The sequence below is a fragment of the Triturus cristatus genome, chromosome 8, assembly GCF_964204655.1.
Source record: "Triturus cristatus chromosome 8, aTriCri1.1, whole genome shotgun sequence".
Taxonomy (NCBI): Eukaryota; Metazoa; Chordata; class Amphibia; order Caudata; family Salamandridae; genus Triturus; species Triturus cristatus.
The window spans coordinates 1134970760-1134993820 of NC_140591.1; positions in this window are offsets into that span (position 1 = coordinate 1134970760).

Genomic DNA, 23061 nt, shown 5'->3' on the forward strand with positions numbered 1-23061 from the left:
TAGGTGTCTCTATACCTGCCGGTAGTTTTGGATTAATTGCCCCTAGATCTGGCCTGGCCCTAAAAGGTGTTCAAGTCCTTGGTGGTGTAATTGATAGTGATTATCAAGGCGAGATTAAAATTCTCCTGCTTAACAGCAGTGAGATGGATTTGTTTATCAAAAAGTCTGACCGTGTTGCTCAGCTATTGATTATGCCTGTCTTCAGTGGTGAGATCAAAAAAGGCTCTGCCCCAACATTGCTAACTGTGCGTGGACAACAAGGCTTCGGATCAACTGATCTTCCTGGAGCTAAAATATGGGTGCAATCGCCTAAAAATCCTCCTGAACAGGCTGATATTATTGCGACCGGTCATGACAACACCGTTTTGGTGATGAAGCCAGGGAAAGATGGCTGGGAAACTGTCCCGGCTGATAAATGTTATTTACGAGAATAATTAAGGCCTGTGTTTGTATTCTTTTAGATCATTCTTTGGACTGCTGCTGCAGGATGTGTCGTCGCTGGACTCCTTTTGGCTTGCTACGCCGGGAGAGGAGAGCATCTACCAACGCCGAATGATGAGATAACAAGAGCTGCGCGATCTGCGTGGCAGAAATCTTCAAACTTTTGGATCACACTCGCACAGCGAGTAACGAACTCTCCGCATTTTTGTCTCACTCCGATGAGATCTGTTACTGACATCCTGTCGACCTGTCTGGTCGCTGTCCCTGCATCTACTGAAACGCTTCATCATGTATTTAATATGTCCAAGGCCCGACCTAATGTCATTTTGGGCGACTTTCTAGCCCATGAATTTTGTCCCTCATGTACTCTTCTTCCAGACCGGGATGTCCTTCTAAATTCCAGAATTACTACTTTTAACATTGCCCCTGGTGACATTTGCTTTATAATGACCTGCAATCCTAAGGCTATCTCTGAATGCCTGCGGTTGAAACTTCAAGCCGCTACTACTTTTTCATTTCATCAACGTTTGCTCTGTTCAAAAAGACTTCCTGATTCATGTGTTTCAGTGCGAAATAATATGACTTGCAAAAGTTTAATTGTTGCTACTAGCCATTATCGTTCAATGTTATTACCAGCTGGATGGCTCTTTTCATGCGGGAATTCCTCTTGGCCCTATATTCCTGCGAATATTTCTGGCGGCCCGTGTGCTATCACTAGATTAAGTTTGCTAATGTTTGATTCCCATCCTCCTTCGAATTCCCGTATTGTTCGTGACTCGATGTCCTTACATGGAGATTGTGATTCCTCTGTTCATCTTTTTTCCAGATCAGAATATCTTAGTTTAGCTTTTTCTATTATTGGTGTTCCTGCATTAGCTGTTTATAATGCTAAAACAATAGGCAAGATGGCCTGCTGGATGGTCAAGTCGATCAATCAAACTTCTACTGTTTTGTCAGACTTATTGTTAGATTCCCAAGGTGAACGTAGAGCTATTTTGCAAAATCGCGCAGCTATCGATTATTTGCTGCTGAAACATGGGCATGACTGCTCTAATTTTGAAGGTTTATGTTGCTTTAATTTATCTGATCATTCTAAAGATATCCGGTCCCGTATTAATAAACTCCACGACCTGACTGCAGAAATTAAGGAACACGTAGATCAGGGTTTCTTTGACTGGCTTTTTAACTGGCTCCCTGACATGCATTTTTTACGACAAATTTTGGGAGGGATTATTCTTTTTGTTTGCATCCTTGTAGCGATCTGCTGTTGTGTTCAGTGTGTCCCCTCCCTGTTACAATTTTTTAGACTTACGAAAAATCGCAGATCAGTTAGTTTTGTTTCGTATTATTCATCTACTGACGTTAGCTCCATTTAGTTACTGGTTAATAGACTGGAGTCAAGGGGTGTAATGTAATGCCCGTCCTTTTGCCAGCCCTCTGGAGAAGGAGAATGATAGAGAGTGACTCCAGCCTATCACCCCATAGCATAGGGAATGGACTGATAAATAGGGACAGATATAAAGGCATTTTCGTGTCATTTCCCTTAGAGCAAGGCTTATGAATTTAAGTAAGGAGTTAGATATATAAGTATTAGTTATGATTTATTCATTTGCTAACATGCCGATCTGTTTCTCATGGAGCTATGTATATTATGGGCTCCGTAGGCCTTAAGCGAGACAGACTCCATTTTGCTTTCTGCCTGGTAGCTCGAGAAGGCTTTCTAGGTCAAGAGTGATGTTTTAGTTTCAAGCTGTTGTTCACTTGGAGAAAACCGGTTCAGACTGACCCTTATCGAAGGAATGTATTTTTCTCTACTCCGAAGACACAACTCCAGCCTGGCCAGCTGGGAAGGTGTCCTTGGTACGGGGAGGTACAAGAATTTGGTGGGCGGCAGGTTACTGGCCGTGATTTTCCATGAAGGAACAGGCTTGTTATATTAGCAAAGGAGTTAGCTTTTCAGTGAGTTAGTTCGTAGGCGGCATCTAGCCGTTAGCATCTCTGCCATTATTCATTTTCATGGTGGACAAATCGCCATCTTTGAAGTCGGAGAAAGATTTAAGACCGAAACTCTCTGAAGATAGACTGAACGAGAAGTGGCGCGGAGCGCACTAACCCAGAGAGAGAGAGACGGTAGCTAATTAACAGCAAGGTTCCAAGGTCCTGAGGGAGAGCAGACGAGTTTGAGCCTATCAGTGCAGACGTGTACTTGTGACGGCTGAGGGTGACTGCAAGGCGAGCCAGGACCCAGAGACGAGACAGGAGCCTAGATGACTGCCGAGTCCCGATTTCCCATTAACCAGGTGAAGTCCGACCGATTCTTATAGTGCGTGCACCCTAACCTTTCTCTTTTATTTCTTATGCAAATGTAATGCTGCATAGTAATGTGATTTATGTTTATGGTTAATAAATGTCCCAATTCATATAGAATTATTGTGTACCTGGTTCTTCTGTTCAATCTTGGTAAATGATGCTTCTAGTTGAGCACTGTTTAGACGAACGGATGAGAAATCCCGATCAGACAAATAGTTATCAAATAAAGAGGGAGTGAGTGGACCTTTGATGTCGTAAGTACAGAGTACACTATACAATCTGAATCCATATCCAAAGTTATTATTTTAGTTTTACCCTAAGTAGATTGCTGAGATATTATCCTAATCATGTTTCATAGGAATGTGGTCGTCGTTGATATGCGGCGTTAATGAGAGCGCTGAGAAGGATTATCAGCGTGTAGGACTGCCGGATTGCAGTTCGTGTATAAGTGAGAGCGGCGGGAGGGATACCGCCGTGTAGGTTTCGCAGGATCGCGAACAATTTGGGAGAAGAGAGCACTGGGTTCTGCAGGCCCGTGTGTAGATACGCCGGATTGCGTATCAGATCTGCCCTAGGGTAGAACGGTCTGGGTCAGGGTGACCGCGAGGCCAACTGATGTGAATAAGATATTGTAGAAAGTTCCTATATGTATATTGTCATTCCCCATTCTTAGGTGTAATCTGTATATTTATCCTTATATTTACCCATTGTGAATATGATCTAAGAAGGGAAGGTGAGTACGTTTTGGCTGGGTCACAGGGGCCCCTGGGGGCTGATCCCATCTAAACAGAAAATCCGGCCATTACAGGGCCCAACATTGTTTTATCTAAGGTTTTTGATAAAAAGGACCACTCGACCCGATCAAAGGCCTTCTCCACATCAAGGGAGATAAGGAAGACCTAGGTCGGTGCTTGATTGATCACATTGATTACCACGCGTGAATTGTCCCTCGTCTTTTGGCTGTAAATGAAACCCATTTGGAACTGAGAAATCAGTTCCCACTCAATGTCCTACAATCCCTGGGACAAAAGCTTGCCGTAGATTTTAACGTCACTATTAAGGAGAGCTATAAGGCGGTAAGAGCAGCAATCCTGTGGATCCTTACCCGGTTTCCCAATTAAGGTCAAGGTAAAATCCATCATGGAAGATGTGACTTCTTGAGAAGTCAGAAAGGAATTAAGATCTTCGGAAGATATGGGACCAGTAAGCCTGAAAAGCTTGTGAAGCAGGTTTTGAAAGCCATCGGGCCCCAGCAACTTGTTGTTTGGAAGCAGGTTTACAGATTGCAGGACCTCTGCCTTGGTTATGAGCCTGTTGAGGTCTTCGAGTAGAGCGGACTCTATATCTGAGAAGCGCACCTCAGAAAGGTAGGCGTCCTGTAGAGTGGTACCTCTAGCCTTGCCTCTATATAGTTCAGCATAAAAGTTTGTGAAGAGCTGCAGAATGACCTGCATTTCCATGTAACCCTACCCCTCTCCATCCCTTATCCGGGATGTATGGTTCGGGGAACGCTGGATTCGCAGCTTGTGGGCAAGTAGCCCCTCTGCTTTATCCCCCCGCTCATAGTATAACAGCTGCACCTTAGCTAGGACAGCCTACAGCTCCACCCTAGCTACAATTAGTGTTCTATAGGTCCTCCTACTGCTAGAACGCTTAAATTCAAGTTCGAGTTTTTATATGGTAATCTCTAGCTCTAGGCACTTAGCTCTAGCAAATGTAAGAAACATAATCACGTGACTTAAGAATTCCCCTCAAATCACTGTTTTTGCAGCATCCCAAAGTGTTGCGGGTGCAACTCCATCCTTGTCCTTCTCCTTTAAATAAGTTTCCAGGCCTTCCCTAACAATGTCTCAAAGGACCGGTTATCGAAAGGCTATTTCAGTAATTCTCCACATCTGAGTAGGAGGCGGGTCCAACGGATGAAATGACAGTGTAGCGTAGACTGCGGCATGGTCAGACAGCACTTGGGTTTCTATCTTGGAGGATTCGACCCTAGAGCAAATCAACTTAGTAGCAAATATATAGTTGATCCGAGAATGGGACTTTTGGATCTGAGAATAGAAGGTAAAGTCTCTATCAGTCTTGTGACGAGACCTCCAAATATTGATCAACTGTAGGTCTGCGAGACCCTGTGTCAGGGATGACGGGGTCAAAGCGTCTGCCTTTAGTTTGAGACTTGTTCAGGTCAGGATGAAGAGCAACATTAAAGATACCCCCAGTGAGGATGTCTGCACCAGAATGAGCTGACAGAAATGGTAACAGCCAAGAGTAGAAGTCGTCCTTGTAGCCATTTGGGCTATATACCAACAATTAAGTAATAGTTCTGTTCATAATTGTCCCGCAAACCAATAGCACGTGGCTCTCACAATCACGTTTAATCGTGTCCACCTGCAAGGATGTCCTATGACCGACCAGGATAGCCACCTGCCTGGTGTTCATGCGGGCATTAGAATGAACTGTTGGGGAAAGTATTGAGACGGGTGCATCCTAAAGTCATCCGCCAGAAGATGTGTCTTCTGCAGGAGGGCCACATCAGTTTGCTTTACATGTAACCAATGTAGTAAGGATTTGCTCTTTACTGGTGAGTTTAGGCCCTAAACGTTCAATGTAGCCACCATCAGGACCGCTCCCTTGTCCTGCATTGAATCTGAGTTGGCCCTACAGAAGCCTCATGTTCCACCCATAAATAATCCAGCATGTCATGCACGCCCAAGATCTGCTCTTTAAAGGGTATCACCCATTGCAGCACAGCTGTCAGTCCAAAAGAAACATGAAACACAAAAACACCAACCAAAAACAGAATAAGGAAGGTCCAGCCGAGGGGTGGGGGACAGGGCTGGACTGGGAACCAAAACCGGCCCTGGCAACTGCTCGGCAGTCCCCAACCCGCCTCTGGGGGTTGGGGGTGCCGCCGAGCTCTTTGCAAGGGCCGGTTTCAGGCCGATTTTGTTACAGGGCCGATTTTGCAGCTGTGCTGCAAAAACGACCCTCTAACAAAAACGGCCCCCAGGGGCCCAAAATCGGCCCCCACCCGTGCGGCCCACCGGGGGTTGCCCGGTGCCCGCTATGGCCAGTCCGGCCCTGGTGGGGGAGCCCAACAGAGCAAGCTCCCTGTAAAGACTCTGCATGTCCTGAGGATGTCGAAAATCTCCATCTCCCCCCCAATAGCATAAACTGGTCACCCACCATGCTTGGGCTAACTCTTCACAAGGTCAAGGTAGCAGGCCCATAACACCAGGGCTTTAAGTGGGCCAGGTCTCACCGGGTCTGAGCACCGGCAGTTTTTTAAAGGGGGCCTGGAAACGGGTCTCTATCGGGCTCAGTTTTGTGCCCTGGCACAAGCTGTCCGCTGTTTTCCGGACTGCAGCGACAGCAGGCACATCGATGTATGTTTTAAATACCCCTCCTTCTCCCCTCCTGCACCCCAATCACCACAATCACCCTCAAACCACAAAACAGCCCAAATGCTGCAATTTGCCCTTCCCTCCCTAAACCAGGAAAAAAGGGCACACTCTGACCTCACCAAAGCCATTGTCCAGCCAAATGTGTCTGAAAGGGCCGGACTTGGTCCACAGCCTCAAGTGGCCCCAGAAGCTGCATTACACCGGCCGGAAGCCACTGCAGGTCCGCCTAACCAGCCAAGGAGGACCCATCCCGGGGATATCGCCCCCCCCAGTCCCACCACCACATCACAGCTCATCTCGCTGGGAGGACGCATGCGGGGAATTCTACCGCTCTGGAGCCACTGGCCGCGCCTCTTTGCGTCTGGATTGCCAGGTTTGCTATCATCGCCACTGCAGTTGCAGAGATTCAGGGCGATCGATCTCGTTATATCAGTCATCACCTTGTTGAAAAAGATCCAGAGCCTCCTGCCTGGTGAAGAGAGAGACCTAATGGCCGTTGGATCGGAATAAGAGCCGGACCGGAAACCCCCACCTGTAAGAGATTTTATGAATTTCCAAAAAGTCAGTCGTTATTTTCAAAGATTTGCATTTTGCAAGAGTCTGACTTGATATGTCCTGAAATAGCAGCAGGGTGGACCCCCGGAAGACCATCAGCTCCCTTACCACCCACATAAACTCTTCCTTCTGCCAAAAACATTGGACCCTGCTGAGGATGTCCGGCTGAGCTTATTTTTGGACATCGTCTACAGCTGACATTAAATGACCATTCATCATGTTCCCCCATTAAAGCAGTGCACTTTGTGATCTGCATGGTACATGTTTTTTGCAGCAGGCATATTAACCCTCTGTGCTACCTTTCCAGGAGTCAACCCTTCCACTAGACAAAACTCGGATCTCTCTCTAGGAAGAACATTATTCACTAAAGTTATCATGACATTTTTATTGTTTCGAAAATTGCTGGAGGCCAGGAAGGTGGCAGCAAGTTTTTTTAAACCATAATATACTTGCAAACACTACGCGCCCACCCGAAATAGGTACCCAGTGCAGTCACACTGTTTGCACCGCCCTAACCTGCTCAAGGTTCATGTGACCTCAGTGACAGAGTCACAGTGACTGGATCACTGTTGCTCTAGGGTGTGCTGCTTCGTAGGCCTGCCCGCAAGACTAGAGATGAACTTCAGTATGGATTGTGGTGGACAGGCCTTCAAGGTTAACTCACAATTGACACCACTAGGGTACACCTGCTTGTGCTAAGACATCAAGCCTTCTAAGGTCTAGTGGGGCCTTGTAAGATCTAGCATGGGAATATGCTCCCTCAGTAGAGTGGTCTGGTGGACTGGTCATGAAGGCGAAACCCAGTTCCCCAGTTCCAAATTCGACAGCTCTGGCCATAGTGCCACATCCTCCCCCACTGAACACCATACTGCCCCACTGAGAGAAACTCGCACTGCCTTCAGCTACAACCTAATTGTGCCCGCTATAAACACTTGGATGTGGCTCAATTCAAATTATGCACTTGATAAGAGTAATATGCTGCCTAAAATAAAAAAGTAAAAGCAAACACTCATAGGGAATGCAAGTTTAAGTAAAGCATGTGAAATTTAAGCAGAAACAACATGGTTACCTTAACGATCTCTCACTCACTATTCAGAAATCAGCGAGTGGTTTTACCTGAAAAGTTAAGGACATGACTACAGGGCCCTGAAGGGAACCGTTTCAATGTCCATTGCTTATATCCTTAATAAACATAAGCAGTATGGTTTAAAAAGACCACATCCATAAACAGAGCCATGGTACACATTTTGTTTTCCATTACATCCATCAACCAGGTACTGCAGTACCTCCAGGAATGGTGCACTTCCCCACTTGGGGACAACAATGCTGTTCAAAGAAAGATGAGAAAACAAAAGTAGCGCTTCACTGCAAAGTCTGTAAAGTGAGGCTGATGTGTTTGGATGTGAATAAAACCAATCTGGCCACTTTACAACCACTCTGTCTTGCTTTATTTAGTTATGTATTTATTTTTCATATTTAAAACCTTCTATTTCTCTCCATCCCGCTGCACTTTGGAATAGAAAAATGTCAGAAAAAGGGCATTTCCCACAAGAGTGTTTTTCTTTTTTGGATCCATTTCACAGGGAAGCAACTAAATAAAAGAAGGAAAGAGGTTGTGAACCGTTTCTTCAAGTTACGGTTTTCAGTAAGTGAGGAGCAAGACAGAAAGAGAGGGAATAATAGGAAGAGGGGGGGACAGCTGCCAGCACAAAAAAGAAGAGGACATTGCCCGAGTCCTATTCCTTCTCTTCCGTCCCCGAACGTCCACGAAAGCAAGCCGAGCCTTATCTGAATGCCTTTGTCCGCCCCCAAAATAGTGCCGCCTGGGGCGGACCGCCCTCCACCGCCCCCCCCCTAGCTACGCCACTGTGCTGAACACCCTGTGAGTGCGATCTAGCGCAACAGCTGTTTCTGGAGGTGTTAACTCATCAGTTCAGTGTCTGAGATCACTTATAGAATACCCATAATCTGGATATTACTCCTCCTGGACTAATTTTCTCCATCGTTTAATTTATCTGTAAGCCATTGGTATTGGCACTCCAGTTCAGCCATTCTCACAGCAATCTCATCTCTCTCATGTGTGCCCTCCACTGACGCCACCTCCAGCTGATGGAGCACCATATTTAGTTGTTGCACCGCATGATCCAGCTCGCTCAGAAATTTTAAAAAGTCCAGTCTCAAGAAGCTCTCTTCCTTCATGAAGGCCGCCACCATTGCTTGAATATCACCATGGGTGGCTGGGGAGTCCATGCTCCATTCTCACCCCCCATGTCATCACCAGCAGCAGCATCACTCACTGTCTGCGGAAAGGACTCTGTGGCCTGTTAGTAACTCCCTAGGAGATCCTTAACGGAGAGTCCTTTTTGTTCCTTGGTCCGAGTGCCTGTCATTGTGGGACCAACCAAAAATCAGGCCTGTAGAAGTCACCAGGTCTCACCACTGGATCCAGTGGCCTTCCCAAAGCCCAAAGCACGATGTGCAGCGCCATGGAGACCACCCCACCAAGCTCCAGACAACCACCTCCAATCCCAGGCTCTCTTTACCTCCAAGGACCTCCTTCATCCCCATGGGGGTATCGCCTCTCCACCAAGCTCCTTAGGCCTCCTGTATTTCCCCAGCACCTTCCTCAAGGCAGAAGGTGCTAGAACTCTCCACTCCCTCCTCTCCATCTGTGCAGGAAGGCCATGAATGGTTTTGGGGGAAAAGGGTGCCCCCCACAGTAGAACATCCCCCTGTCAATCTCTAGCAGCCCCCTCTGGGAGCAGTTGTCTGCAGGCACAGGTCATGAGTCCTCTTTGAGGCCTACCTATCTACGGGGATTGTGGTTGCTAAAGAAACCACTGGTGCCTCTTACTATCCTTTTCTAGGATTCTCTTACACAGCTATCAGCAGTCAAGAGGGAGTCTGTTCCAGAGGCTCGTCCTGCAAGCTCTTTTTGTCCCGGGCCAGTATCACCTCCTTTTCAATGGGTAGCTGCTCCCCCACCTCCTTGATCGTGTATGAGGGCCCGAGGGAGCCAGAAAGGTAGATTTAATCCGTTGTGGACCCCTCAGCCCTGGAGCTCAGCGAGGACACATGTTCATGGGTCCTCACAGTGGCCATGCCCCGACAACGCCTCTTAACATTTCTCGGATGCAGAAAAACCCACTATAAAGAAATCATCCAGGTAATGGGTCATGATCCTCTTCCCTACTGAATAGCTAAACAACCTCTGCAAAAAAAGAGCTGAAACTTCAAACAACGAACAAGAAATAGAACAGCTCATCTGCAACGCCTTGTCCACAAAAAAATATCCCACAAACTACATGCTAAATAACCCATAGCCATGAGGGTGAACAGGAAGCAAACGAAAGGCAGATTTCATATCACATTTTGCCATCAAAGTCCCTAAGCCGTACTTGTTGACTGGCTTTATGGCCGTATCCATAGAAGTACAGTACACTTTAGTGAATGTCTCTGGAATTAAATCATTGACTGACAGTTTTGACTTGAGTGGAATCCTCCTGTCTCCTTCTTGAGGGCCACCCTGATCGGAGACGCCTTCAAATTTTCTAGAGGCAAATCCTCAAATGGACCTTCCATTCGCCCTTCTCATACTTCTTTCAAAAGCTTGTTCCAGACCAATCTTCATGCCCCCTTCAAATTTTTCGCCCATCACCTGTGCCATGGCGACTCATAACATAACTAAAATCATGCTCAAAACCATTCAACAACAAACCCTTATTCCTGTCTGTACCGAACTGTGACAACCAATAATGAAGTCGCTCCAGCTTAACTGGCGTTTACACCTTTTCCAAATGGATTCTGCCTGTCTCTGCCCCTACCTCTATCACTGCTGCCCTGCCAGTGTCCCCCTGTACTGCTCTGTTGTCCAACACTACTCCCCTGAGACCCATACTGTGTGAGTGTGTGCTTCTCACCATGCTTGAAGCATTTGGGGTGGTATTGCCATATCCCCGCCAACACTAGCCCCGTTATATGACCAGCATCCTCCCGCGGTCTCTGCTTGACCCAGTTGTGTCAAACCCACCACTGTCTGGGTGGGGTGCCCCCGAAAGGGCTTGTATATCAGTGGCCACCCACTCACCGTGTAAGTGGAGGGAGCAAGCCGCTCTGGTGTCATTGTTTGGAGGGACAGCTCGTTGTTGAGCTCTCCCCAGACCCCATCAGCATCTTCTACCTACCTGGCCCTAAATTCCTCATCATACCTCACCCAGGCCCAACCATCAAAGGTTATCTGGGCCTTCCTCACTACATCAGTGGACTTGAACAATGCAACACATCATTTAGGGGATTTTTCACAATGCTCGCACAAACCGGAAACTCTATATTTTCTATGTGGTGATTGATTGAATGCATGAGTGTGCATATGGATGATTGAATGAATGCACGAGTGGCGTATGTGTGATTGAATTAGTGTATCAGTAGTGTATGGGTAATTAAATGAGTGCATGAGTTGTGTATGTGTAATTGAATGAATGCATGAGTGCTGTATAAGTGACTGAATGAGTGTGAGTGCATGAGTGTGTATATGGGTGACTGAGTGAGTGCATAAGTTGTGCATGGATGATTGAATAAGTGCATGAGTGGTGTATAGGTGATTGAATAGTGTATCAATGGTATATGGGTGATTGAATGAGTGCCTGAATGGTGTATGAGTGATTGAATGAGTATATGAGAGAAGTATGGGTGATTGAATGAGTGCTGTATAGGTGACTGAATGAGTGCATGTGTGTGTATGGGTAACTGAATGAGTGCACGAGTGGTGTACAGCTGAGTGAGTGGATGAGTGGTATATGGGTAATCGAATGAGTGAGTGCATGAGTGGTGTATGGGTGATTTAAGGAATGAATGAGGGATGCATTGGTGATTGAATGAGTGCTGTATGTGTGACTGAATAAATGCATGAGTGTGTTTATGGGTGACTGTTAGAAATGGGGGTCTCTAGTTGACAGAGGTAGGTGCCTTTGACCAAGTAGGGGCCCTTGCTTCTAGTCAGGGAAAGGGGGGTACACTCCTGTATAACCCTTGCTCACCCCCTTGGTAGCTTGGCACGAGCAGACAGGCTTATCTCAGAGGCAGTGTGTAAAGCATTTGTGAACACATACAGTAATAAAGTAAAAACACTACAAAGGGACACCACACCAGTTTAGAAAAATAAGTCATCTTTACTAAATTTAACACAAGACCAAACAACAAAAATCAACAAAACTGTAATCAAAAATAAGTCTTTAAAGTGGTTGTTAGACCTGTCAGCCCTTTGGGTGGTCCCTCCTCATCATTATTTATTTTGTCCCACTTTTGCCTCAAGCCCTGTTAGTATTTTTCCTTTTTGGGAACCACCAGACTTTTTGTAGTGTTGATGCAGATTCAGGGAGCCATTTTATCTACCCCTGAAACTTCTGTCTGAGGGCCTGGAGCACAAAATGGTGGCCACCTGTGACATCACCAGCATCCACTGGAACCTACTAGCACCTTCCAGAACATTCCAGAACCCTGTGACCGTTGGAGGCGGTTTAGAATGTTGGGAAGCTAAGACAGAGAGTTGGCAGTTGGAGCTGGCAGTTGGCACCTGACTGGTGAAGAGAGAGCAGCAGAAACCTGAAGGAGGAAGGAGTGAAGCAGCAGGTGTGGAAACTTGTGCCTGGAGTGGGGTCCATAAACCCACCCTTGATACTAGTCCCTACTGACTGAGCCCAGCCTGGAGCCCTGTGTGGGAAGAAGCAAGAAAAACCATCCTAAGGACCTGGACGGCAGGAACAGGCCTTAGAACCAAAGAACAGCAAGATCCTGACCTGAATATTGGTTTCCCTGGAGTCCAACGTCGAGTAGCCTGAGACCTGGAGCCCGAGGTGGAGCAGCGGCGCTGACTGGAAAAGCAGACGTCGTACCCGGAGCCGCCAGAGGTCGAGAGAGGGCGCCGTCAGAGGTCGTAGAGAGTACCAGAGGTCGAGGAGGAAGTCACCCGAGGTCGAGTGAGCGGCGTCATCGGAGGAGTGAAGTCTGCCCTCCGGAGTCGCCGGAGACCGAGGTGAAGCGTGCCGGAGGTCGGGAGTGGAGATCGCACTCCGGAGTCGCCGGAACCTGAGGAGAATCGTGCCGGAGGTCGGGAGTGGAGGTCGCACTCCGGAGACGCCGGAAACCTGAGGAGAGGAGCACCGGAGGTCGGGAGTGGGGATCGCACTCCGGAGCCGCCGGAAGTCGACATCGAGCCAAGGCCGGCCGACGTCATCGAATCCGAGGTCGCCATCGGACCGGAGCCGCCCAAAGTCGACATCGAGTCAAGACTGCCCGACGTCATCGAATCGGAGGTCGAGATCGAGCCGAGGCCACCGACATCGAACCGGAACCGCCTACCGGCGTCGTCAAGAACTGACACTGCGCCGAGGCCGCCGACATCGAACCGGAACCGCCTCACGGCGTCGACACGACTCCAGCGGCGTCGGAGCATCAGAAAAAGGGCAGTAAGTGGAGTAGAGGGCGCCTAAGGCCCTGTGGAGACCTGAGAGACTACTCTGAGGGCTAGGGAGGTGCTGGAACCAGCCTGACTGTGCCAGGGGTGAGCTGAGACTAATTCAGTGGGGTTGTGTAGAGTGGGAAAGCCAGATCTCTAGAATCCCCCCTTGATCTACCTCAGTTTAGGCCTCAGCCTTGTCCAAGCCAGGGAGTAGACACCCTCAAGCCATCTACCTCACCACAAGCTGTGCCTGGGCCAATTCAGCCCATAGTAATCTCAAATGTGATCTGATTATATGAGTGTCACTGTCAGCTGTTAATTATTTATTGGGGGCACTGTATTTATTGTATTTAACCTATTTATTGCTTCACTGTATTTATTGGTCCACAGTATTTATTGATGCACAATATTTATTGGTTTACAGTATTTATTGCCTCAGAATATTTAATTGCCTGTATTAACTGCACTTATAGTTATGTCTTTAATATTTATGATCACCCCTATTTATTGAATCATTAAGCCAGTATTTAGTTGACCTGCACTATTTAAAAAGTTTGTATATTGTGATTGTGTAATTATTTATCTAATCAGCAACTAAGAGAAAAAGAAGATAAAGAAAGATATTTTCATAATTTTTACGGTGTAGAGTCGTTTTTGGAACGGATGCACGCATGGTTATTGTATGGGTATAACGTATGCTTAGCACGGTGCCTGTTTCCTGACCACTCGAGCCAAGCTACCACAGTGTGTTCGGGAAGTCCACCACCACCCTTCCGGTGTGGGAGTGGGTTTTTCCAACATAATTGGTGTTCAGTGGTGGGATAGAGCTGTGCCTACGTATACTCGTCAATAACTGTGGGTAGTCCATAGGCCTACACCGGGAGTTTTCTCAAAGCGGCCTTCCTAATTGTGGGTTTTTGTTTTTTCCAAATTTACTCTGGTGGTGGGAGGAGGTATTATATAAGGTACCCCCCTGCATAGTTACTGCAAATAACTGTCCACTGACCTGAGTGGGCAAGATGGAGTTTGTACTAGAAAATTTAGAAACGTACACTGTGGCCCAACTCAGGGAGTTTTGTCAGCGGGAGGGGGTGTATTGTCCCCCAGGAGCAAAGAAGGGTGCGCTCCAAACCAGCTTAAGGGCTTGGGGGGAGGCACGAAGGGAAAGCAAGGCTGAGGAGGAGGACAGGGATAGAGAGCCAGACAGTGAGGGAGCTGGTTTGTACCAACCTGAGGTGGGGAACCTGTCAGCAGGGCCCAGGACACTTTCTAGGAAGGGCAGCACTGTCTCTAGTGGTGGCTTATCTGAAGTGGAGTTAACAGACCGGAGGGAGAAAAGACAGCTCACATGGGACTTAGCAAGGCTGGAGAAGGAGAAGGAGGAACAGAGGATGGCTCATGAGACGGAGAAACAGAGGATGGCTCATGAGATAAGACTGAAAGAGATAGAGCTTCAGATCCTAAGAATCGGGGCACAAACTGTTCCTAATGGTGGCAGCAAAGACCAAGAAATCACCAGGGAACCCAAACCCTACCTGCCAAAGGACATAGTAGCTAGCTATGGGGTGGGTGACGATATCGCCAAGTGGCTAGCGGCCTATGAGGTCTCGTTAAGGGCCCATGGGGTTCCAGAGAAGTACTGGGGAGGGGGATTGTACAAGTACATGCCTCCAGCTGGTAGGGATGCTTTATTGGCCCTCGAGGAGGATGAGCAGACCCACTACCCCACCATGAAACTGGCGCTCATAAGAAAGTTTGGACTAACACCCGAAAAGTACAGACAGAAGTTCAGGGGTAGTCACAAACTGGGCACACAGAATTGGGTGGACTTCCTGGACTATGCAAAGAAGGCACTGGAGGGTTGGATTCAGGGCAGTGAAGTGAGGAACTACGAGGGGTTGTTTGACTTAGTACTGAAGGAACACCTGCTTGAAAAATGTTTCCCTGAACTGCGTCAACACCTGGTGGATAGCAAGCTGACCAGTCCCCGGAAGCTTGCTGAGGAGGCGGACATTTGGGCTAGTACCCGGGTGTCCACAAGGGGGACTGGAGGGGATACTCAAAAGGCCGGACAGGGCGCCCCCCAGAAGAAAGAGGGAGGGGAAAAGAAAAAGGAGTTCTCCAAAGGCCCCCAAAATAATTCCCAAGGAAAGGGAACAGGATTCACCCCTAGGGCTAACCCACCCAGAAACCCTAATCCTGGCCAGAGTCAGCAGCCAAGGGTTGTCCATTGCTACGAGTGCGGTGGCGTTGGACACTATAAAGGAGATCCGAAGTGCCAGAAACGACCACCCCCTCCCATTGGAGGAAAGACCCCCGGAGTAGCTAGTGCAGTGCTCGGGGAGGAGATGCCCTTAACTAAGGGAAGGGAGCGGGCGGGTGTCACTTTAGTGTCCCTGGGAGAACGGGAGATGGTTCCTAAGATCCAGGTGCCCGCAAATACTGTAAAGTATGGGCAGTGGGTCACCATCAACGGCCAAAGAGGGGAGGCTCTGAGAGACACAGGAGCCAGTATGACTATGGTACGTAGTCAACTGGTGTCTCCAGAGCAGGTAATTCCCGATGTACTCCACCCAGCCGCGATGGCTGACGGCAGAACAGGCCACTATCCAGTGGCCGAGGTTCCCTTTGAATGGGGGGGGGTTCCAGGTTCACTTCGAGTTGCCGTAAGCCCTGCCGTGCCAGTTGATTGTCTGCTGGGGAATGACATGGAGCACAATGCTTGGAAGGAGGTGGAATACCGGACTCATACTGAGATGCTGGGTACACCTGACTGGGCCTGTGTGAGCACAGGGTCCGCGACTACCCGGAGAGGGAGTTCGTTTCGGCTGGAGCCTGGAACAAAGGCCCAGCCAGCTGCCAGTCAAGGGAAGAACCGAGGACAGGAGGAGCCTGCCTTGGCGTCCACACCCCGTAGGACGGATAGGCCACCGGAGGTGGTGGACCAGGAGTCTGCGGAGGGGGACGTTACCAAACTGGAGGACCTACCCATCCCGGCCGAGGGGCACGTGGAGGGAGGACCGTCCAGGGAGGAATTCTGCCAGGGCCAGAGGGAGTGCCCTACCCTTGAAGGGCTAAGGCGTCAGGCCCAAGCCCAGGCAGCAGGGAACGTTGAAGGGAACTACAGTGTTTACTGGGAGGATGGCCTCCTCTACAGTGAACCCAAGGCACCCCTACATGGATCGTCACGAGCCTTGGTAGTCTCTCAACGTTATCGAGCCTTCCTTCTGGAGTTGGCTCACGAGATCCCATTGGCAGGACACCTGGGGCAAGACAAGACCTTCGCCCGTCTTGTCCCACACTTTTATTGGCCTCAAATGAAAGTGTCGTCCGATACCTACTGCCGGACATGTGTGTCTTGCCAAGCCAGTGGGAAAACAGGGGTGAAGCTGAAAGCTCCCCTGGAACCACTTCCTGTCGTTAGCACCCCCTTTGAAAGGGTGGGCATCGACATTGTGGGTCCGTTAGATCCGCCAACGTCAGCTGGTCACAGGTTTATCCTGGTCCTGGTGGATCATGCCACACGGTACCCAGAGGCAATACCTCTGAGGACCATAACAGCACCTGTTGTGGCTAGGGCCCTGATGGGAATCTTTACCCGAGTGGGTTTTCCCAAGGAAGTTGTGTCCGACAGGGGGACCAACTTCATGTCAGCGTACATGCGGGCGATGTGGAAGGAGTGTGGAGTGACCTACCGGTTCACAACTCCTTACCACCCCCAGACCAATGGTCTGGTGGAGAGGTTTAACAAAACCTTGAAAGGCATGATCAGAAGTCTGCCTGAAAGCCTGCGGAGGAAATGGGACGTCCTCCTACCCTGTCTACTCTTTTCTTACAGGGAAGTGCCACAGAAGGGAGTGGGCTTCAGCCCCTTCGAGCTTCTGTATGGGCACCCTGTACGTGGACCTCTCAACCTGGTGAGAGACGGATGGGAAAGAACTCCCAGAAAGCTTCCCCAGGATGTGGTGAGCTACATGCTGGCCTTCCGGAGCCAAATGGCTAAGTTGTGGAAGCAAGCTTCTGACAACTTGGAAGCCAGCCAAGCAGTGATGAAGGCGTGGTATGACCACAATGCTCACCCGGTGGAGTTGGAGCCTGGCCAGAAGGTGTGGGTGATCGAACCAGGAGAGCTTAGCGCCCTCCAGGATCGCTGGTCAGGACCCTTTGAGGTGTTGTTGAAGAAGGGTAAGGCTACCTACTTGGTGGACCTGAAGACCCCTCGTCAGCCCCTACGGGTGCTGCACGCCAACCGCCTCAAACCCCACCACGAGAGGCCCGAAGTCATCTTGATGATGGTGACTGACGGAGGAGAGGACGTGGAAAGCGAGCCTCTTCCCGATTTGTTTGCGTCTCAAGAAAAGGATGGGTAGGTGGAGGGAGTGATTCTCTCCCCATCTCTAACTCCTGAACAGCAGGAGGACTGTCGCCAGGTCCTGGGACAGTACTCTTCGTTGTTCTCCCTTGTCCCGGGTAGGACTCACCTGTGCGTCCATGACGTGGACACAGGAGACAGCCCACCTGTGAAGTCCAAGATCTACCGGATGTCAGACAAGGTGAAGGCCAGCATTCATAGTGAAGTCACTAAGATGCTGGAGCTAGGAGTGATTGAACCTTCTAGCAGCCCCTGGTCCAGTCCGGTGGTGTTAGTACCAAAAGCTGCACCACCGGGTGCCCAACCGGAACTGAGGTTCTGTGTGGACTACCGGGGACTGAATTCAGTGACCAAAACTGATGCTCATCCGATCCCTAGGGCGGATGAATTGATTGACCGGCTGGGAGCTGCCCAATATCTAAGTACCTTTGACCTTACTTCAGGGTACTGGCAGATCTCTTTGACTGATGGAGCAAGGGAAAGGTCAGCCTTCTCCACGCCCAATGGCCACTACCAGTTCTGTGTGATGCCCTTTGGGCTCAAGAACGCACCTGCCACGTTTCAGCGCCTGGTAAACCAGATCCTCACTGGAATGGAGAGTTTCTCTGCTGCTTATCTGGATGACATAGCCGTCTTCAGTAACAGCTGGGAGGATCACTTGCGTCACCTGCAAGCTGTTCTCCAGGCCCTGAGACAAGCTGGATTGACGATCAAGGCCAGCAAGTGCCAGATCGGGCAGGGGTCGGTAGTGTACCTTGGACACTTGGTGGGTAGGGGAGCGGTGCAACCCCTCCAGGCGAATTTCGAGGCCATCATGGCCTGGGAACCCCCCAAGACACAGACTGAGGTCCGAGCCTTTCTGGGCCTCACGGGATATTACCGCCGCTTCGTGAAGGGGTACGGTACCATCGTAGCCCCCCTCACGGAGCTCACGTCCAAGAAACAACCTCGACGGGTAGTCTGGACGGAGGCCTGTCAGCAGGCCTTTGTGAGATTGAAGGAAGCCATGTGCGAGGCCCCGGTCTTAAGGGCCCCAGACTTTTCCAAGGAGTTCATTGTCCAGACAGATGCATCAGAACATGGCATTGGGGCAGTGTTATCGCAACTCAATGAAGAGGGTCTGGATCAACCCGTGGTCTTCCTATCCCGGAGACTACTTCCCAGGGAACAGAAGTGGAGTGCAATAGAGCGTGAAGCCTTTGCAGTGGTGTGGGCTCTGAAGAAGTTGCGGCCATACCTGTTTGGCTCGCACTTCCTGGTTCAGACCGACCACAGACCCCTTCGTTGGCTGATGCAGATGAAGGGGGAGAATCCCAAGTTGTTGAGGTGGTCTATTTCCCTACAGGGAATGGACTTTCAGGTGGAACATCGGCCTGGAGTGGACCACGCCAATGCAGACGGTCTCTCAAGGTATTTCCGCCTTAGTGATGAGAACTCCCAAGGGGTTGGGTAGCTCTCCCCACTTTCAGCTGGGGGGGACGCGTGTTAGACCTGTCAGCCCTTTGGGTGGTCCCTCCTCATCATTATTTATTTTGTCCCACTTTTGCCTCAAGCCCTGTTAGTATTTTTCCTTTTTGGGAACCACCAGACTTTTTGTAGTGTTGATGCAGATTCATGGAGCCATTTTATCTACCCCTGAAACTTCTGTCTGAGGGCCTGGAGCACAAAATGGTGGCCACCTGTGACATCACCAGCATCCACTGGAACCTACTAGCACCTTCCAGAACATTCCAGAACCCTGTGACCGTTGGAGGCGGTTTAGAATGTTGGGAAGCTAAGACAGAGAGTTGGCAGTTGGAGCTGGCAGTTGGCACCTGACTGGTGAAGAGAGAGCAGCAGAAACCTGAAGGAGGAAGGAGTGAAGCAGCAGGGGTGGAAACTTGTGCCTGGAGTGGGGTCCATAAACCCACCCTTGATACTAGTCCCTACTGACTGAGCCCAGCCTGGAGCCCTGTGTGGGAAGAAGCAAGAAAAACCATCCTAAGGACCTGGACGGCAGGAACAGGCCTTAGAACCAAAGAACAGCAAGATCCTGACCTGAATATTGGTTTCCCTGGAGTCCAACGTCGAGTAGCCTGAGACCTGGAGCCCGAGGTGGAGAAGCGGCGCTGACTGGAAAAGCAGACGTCGTACCCGGAGCCGCCAGAGGTCGAGAGAGGGTGCCGTCAGAGGTCGTAGAGAGTACCAGAGGTCGAGGAGGAAGTCACCCGAGGTCGAGTGAGCGGCGTCATCGGAGGAGTGAAGTCCGCCCTCCGGAGTCGCCGGAGACCGAGGTGAAGCGTGCCGGAGGTCGGGAGTGGAGATCGCACTCCGGAGTCGCCGGAACCTGAGGAGAATCGTGCCGGAGGTCGGGAGTGGAGGTCGCACTCCGGAGACGCCGGAAACCTGAGGAGAGGAGCACCGGAGGTCGGGAGTGGGGATCGCACTCCGGAGCCGCCGGAAGTCGACATCGAGCCAAGGCCGGCCGACGTCATCGAATCCGAGGTCGCCATCGGACCGGAGCCGCCCGAAGTCGACATCGAGTCAAGACTGCCCGACGTCATCGAATCGGAGGTTCGAGATCGAGCCGAGGCCGCCGACATCGAACCGGAACCGCCTACCGGCGTCGTCAAGAACTGACACTGCGCGGAGGCCGCCGACATCGAACCGGAACCGCCTCACGGCGTCGACACGACTCCAGCGGCGTCGGAGCATCAGAAAAAGGGCAGTAAGTGGAGTAGAGGGAGCCTAAGGCCCTGTGGAGACCTGAGAGACTACTCTGAGGGCTAGGGAGGTGCTGGAACCAGCCTGACTGTGCCAGGGGTGAGCTGAGACTAATTCAGTGGGGTTGTGTAGAGTGGGAAAGCTAGATCTCTAGAATCCCCCCCTTGATCTACCTCAGTTTAGGCCTCAGCCTTGTCCAAGCCAGGGAGTAGACACCCTCAAGCCATCTACCTCACCACAAGCTGTGCCTGGGCCAATTCAGCCCATAGTAATCTCAAATGTGATCTGATTATATGAGTGTCACTGTCAGCTGTTAATTATTTATTGGGGGCACTGTATTTATTGTATTTAACCTATTTATTGCTTCACTGTATTTATTGGTCCACAGTATTTATTGATGCACAATATTTATTGGTTTACAGTATTTATTGCCTCAGAATATTTAATTGCCTGTATTAACTGCACTTATATTTATGTCTTTAATATTTATGATCACCCCTATTTATTGAATCATTAAGCCAGTATTTAGTTGACCTGCACTATTTAAAAAGTTTGTATATTGTGATTGTGTAATTATTTATCTAATCAGCAACTAAGAGAAAAAGAAGATAAAGAAAGATATTTTCATAATTTTTACGGTGTAGAGTCGTTTTTGGAACGGATGCACGTATGGTTATTGTATGGGTATAACGTATGCTTAGCACGGTGCCTGTTTCCTGACCACTCGAGCCAAGCTACCACAGTGTGTTCGGGAAGTCCACCACCACCCTTCCGGTGTGGGAGTGGGTTTTTCCAACAGTGGTAGAAAATCGCTTAGTTCAATGTAGATGGTAAATGCAACACTTTACTGTCAAAGTACCTAGGATGCGCCATGCAATACAAACAAAAGGGTCGCAGGGAAGTTGATGCGCCATTCCTTACACTCAGGGGAGTGGATGCGTCGGTTCCTTACTGCAGCGCAGGGGACATGATGCATCACTTCCTTACTGTGTGGGGAGTTGATGTGTCATTTCTTAGTGCGGCCCGGTGACGATGCGACAAGATGGCGCTTCGATGCGATGTGACGATCTGGTGCGATGCAACAAAATGGGATCTTTGATGAGATGCGACAACGTGGATGCGATGTGTGCACGCCCGACGGCATTGCGGCGACTCGGTGAACTCTTGAGCCGCAACAGGCCCTGCGACACGCTTCCCCAGTGATGCAACGGCAACCTCTGTGGCGGCACCATACGCTTCTCCGGTGATGCAACACGCTTCGTTGGTGATGCGATGGCGAACAGCTGCGGCGGCGACACACCTTCTTCAGCAATGCGATGGCAACTGCTGCGGCGGCGACACGCTTCTTCCTCGTTGCATCGCACTTCCAGCTCCCAGCGACAAGCAGTCTTCTCAGAGGGCCGAAACAACAGTAGGCACCTCTCTGCAGGTAGGATTCCCAGCAAGGGAATTCAGGGGAGCTGGTGGTAAAGTCTTGTATCCCTGAGACTTCAAGCAGGAGGCAAGCCCACTTGAAGCCCTTAGAGATTCTTCTTTAAGATGATGAAAGTTCCCAAAGTTCCTTTTCTCCTTTCCTTGGCAAATAAGTAACCACTGCAGGCCAACCCCAGAAATAGCACAGCACATGGGCAGTCTCCTCCTTCAGCTTCTTTGGTTCTTCTCCTTGGCAAAGGTTCGTCTTGATTCCCAGAAGTGATCTAAAGTTCTGGGGTCTGGGCCCCGATATTTATACTGCAAAATCCTTTGCCCTCTGAAGGCAGAGGGTGTCGGTGCCTATTCAAAACCAGTTCTGTCCTCCTGGGTGCAGCTTCCTGGCAGGAGGTGGAGACAGCATTGTTTGAGAGCAGACCTAGCCCAGGTAGCTGAAAGGAAATCTCCTCCCCCTCCTCTCTATTCCATGAGGGATCAGGTCAGTAAAAGGAAATTTCCACCACCTACTCTCTATTCAATGCAGGTCCTATTCAGACCAGTCCTGACCCATCAGACTGCTGGAGCCAAAGCCCTCTCCAGCACCCTGTCACTCACAAACCAGACATGGAATACACAAACCCAGCAGAGACATGCTAGATGGTTAGGCAAGAAAATACTTACTCTAAAAGTGGTATTTTCAAACACAGAATGTAAAAATCACCTTCACTAAAAGATGTATTTTAACATTCTGGGTTCAGGCATACTAAACTCGAACTTCTACCTAGTTCCCTGGGTCAGTTATGATTATACGATGTTATAATCAAACCACCCATTCTGGCCTATGGGAACAGGTAGCCTTGCAATAGTGAAAAACGAAATTGGCTGTAATTCACTATCAGGACATGCCACACACATCAGGGCATGTCCTCCTTTTACATACAACACACCCTGCCCTTGGGCCTACCTTAGGGGTGACTAATATGTAGAAAAGGGAAGGTTTAGGGACTGGCAAGTGTGTGTACTTGTCAAGTCGACATGGCAGTCCCAGACTGCACACAGGCTCTGCAATGGCAGGCCTGAGCCATATTTTACAAGCTGCATCTGTGGGTGGCACAATCATTGCTGCAAGCCCACCAGCAGCATTTGATTTACAGGCCCTGGGCAGACATGGTGCACTGTACTAGTCTGACAAGTAAATCAAATTAGCCAATCATGGAGTCACTAATCCATTACAACAATTTTACAATAGGAACCATTTGCACTTTGGCCCCAAATAGCAGTGGCAAAGTGCCCAAAGCATCTAAACCAGCAAAAACATAGCAAAACATAGGAGGCAACAGTAAAAAATGGAAGGGAGACCCACACCAATGGTGCCAGGTCTAACAGTGACTAAATGAGTACATCAGTGG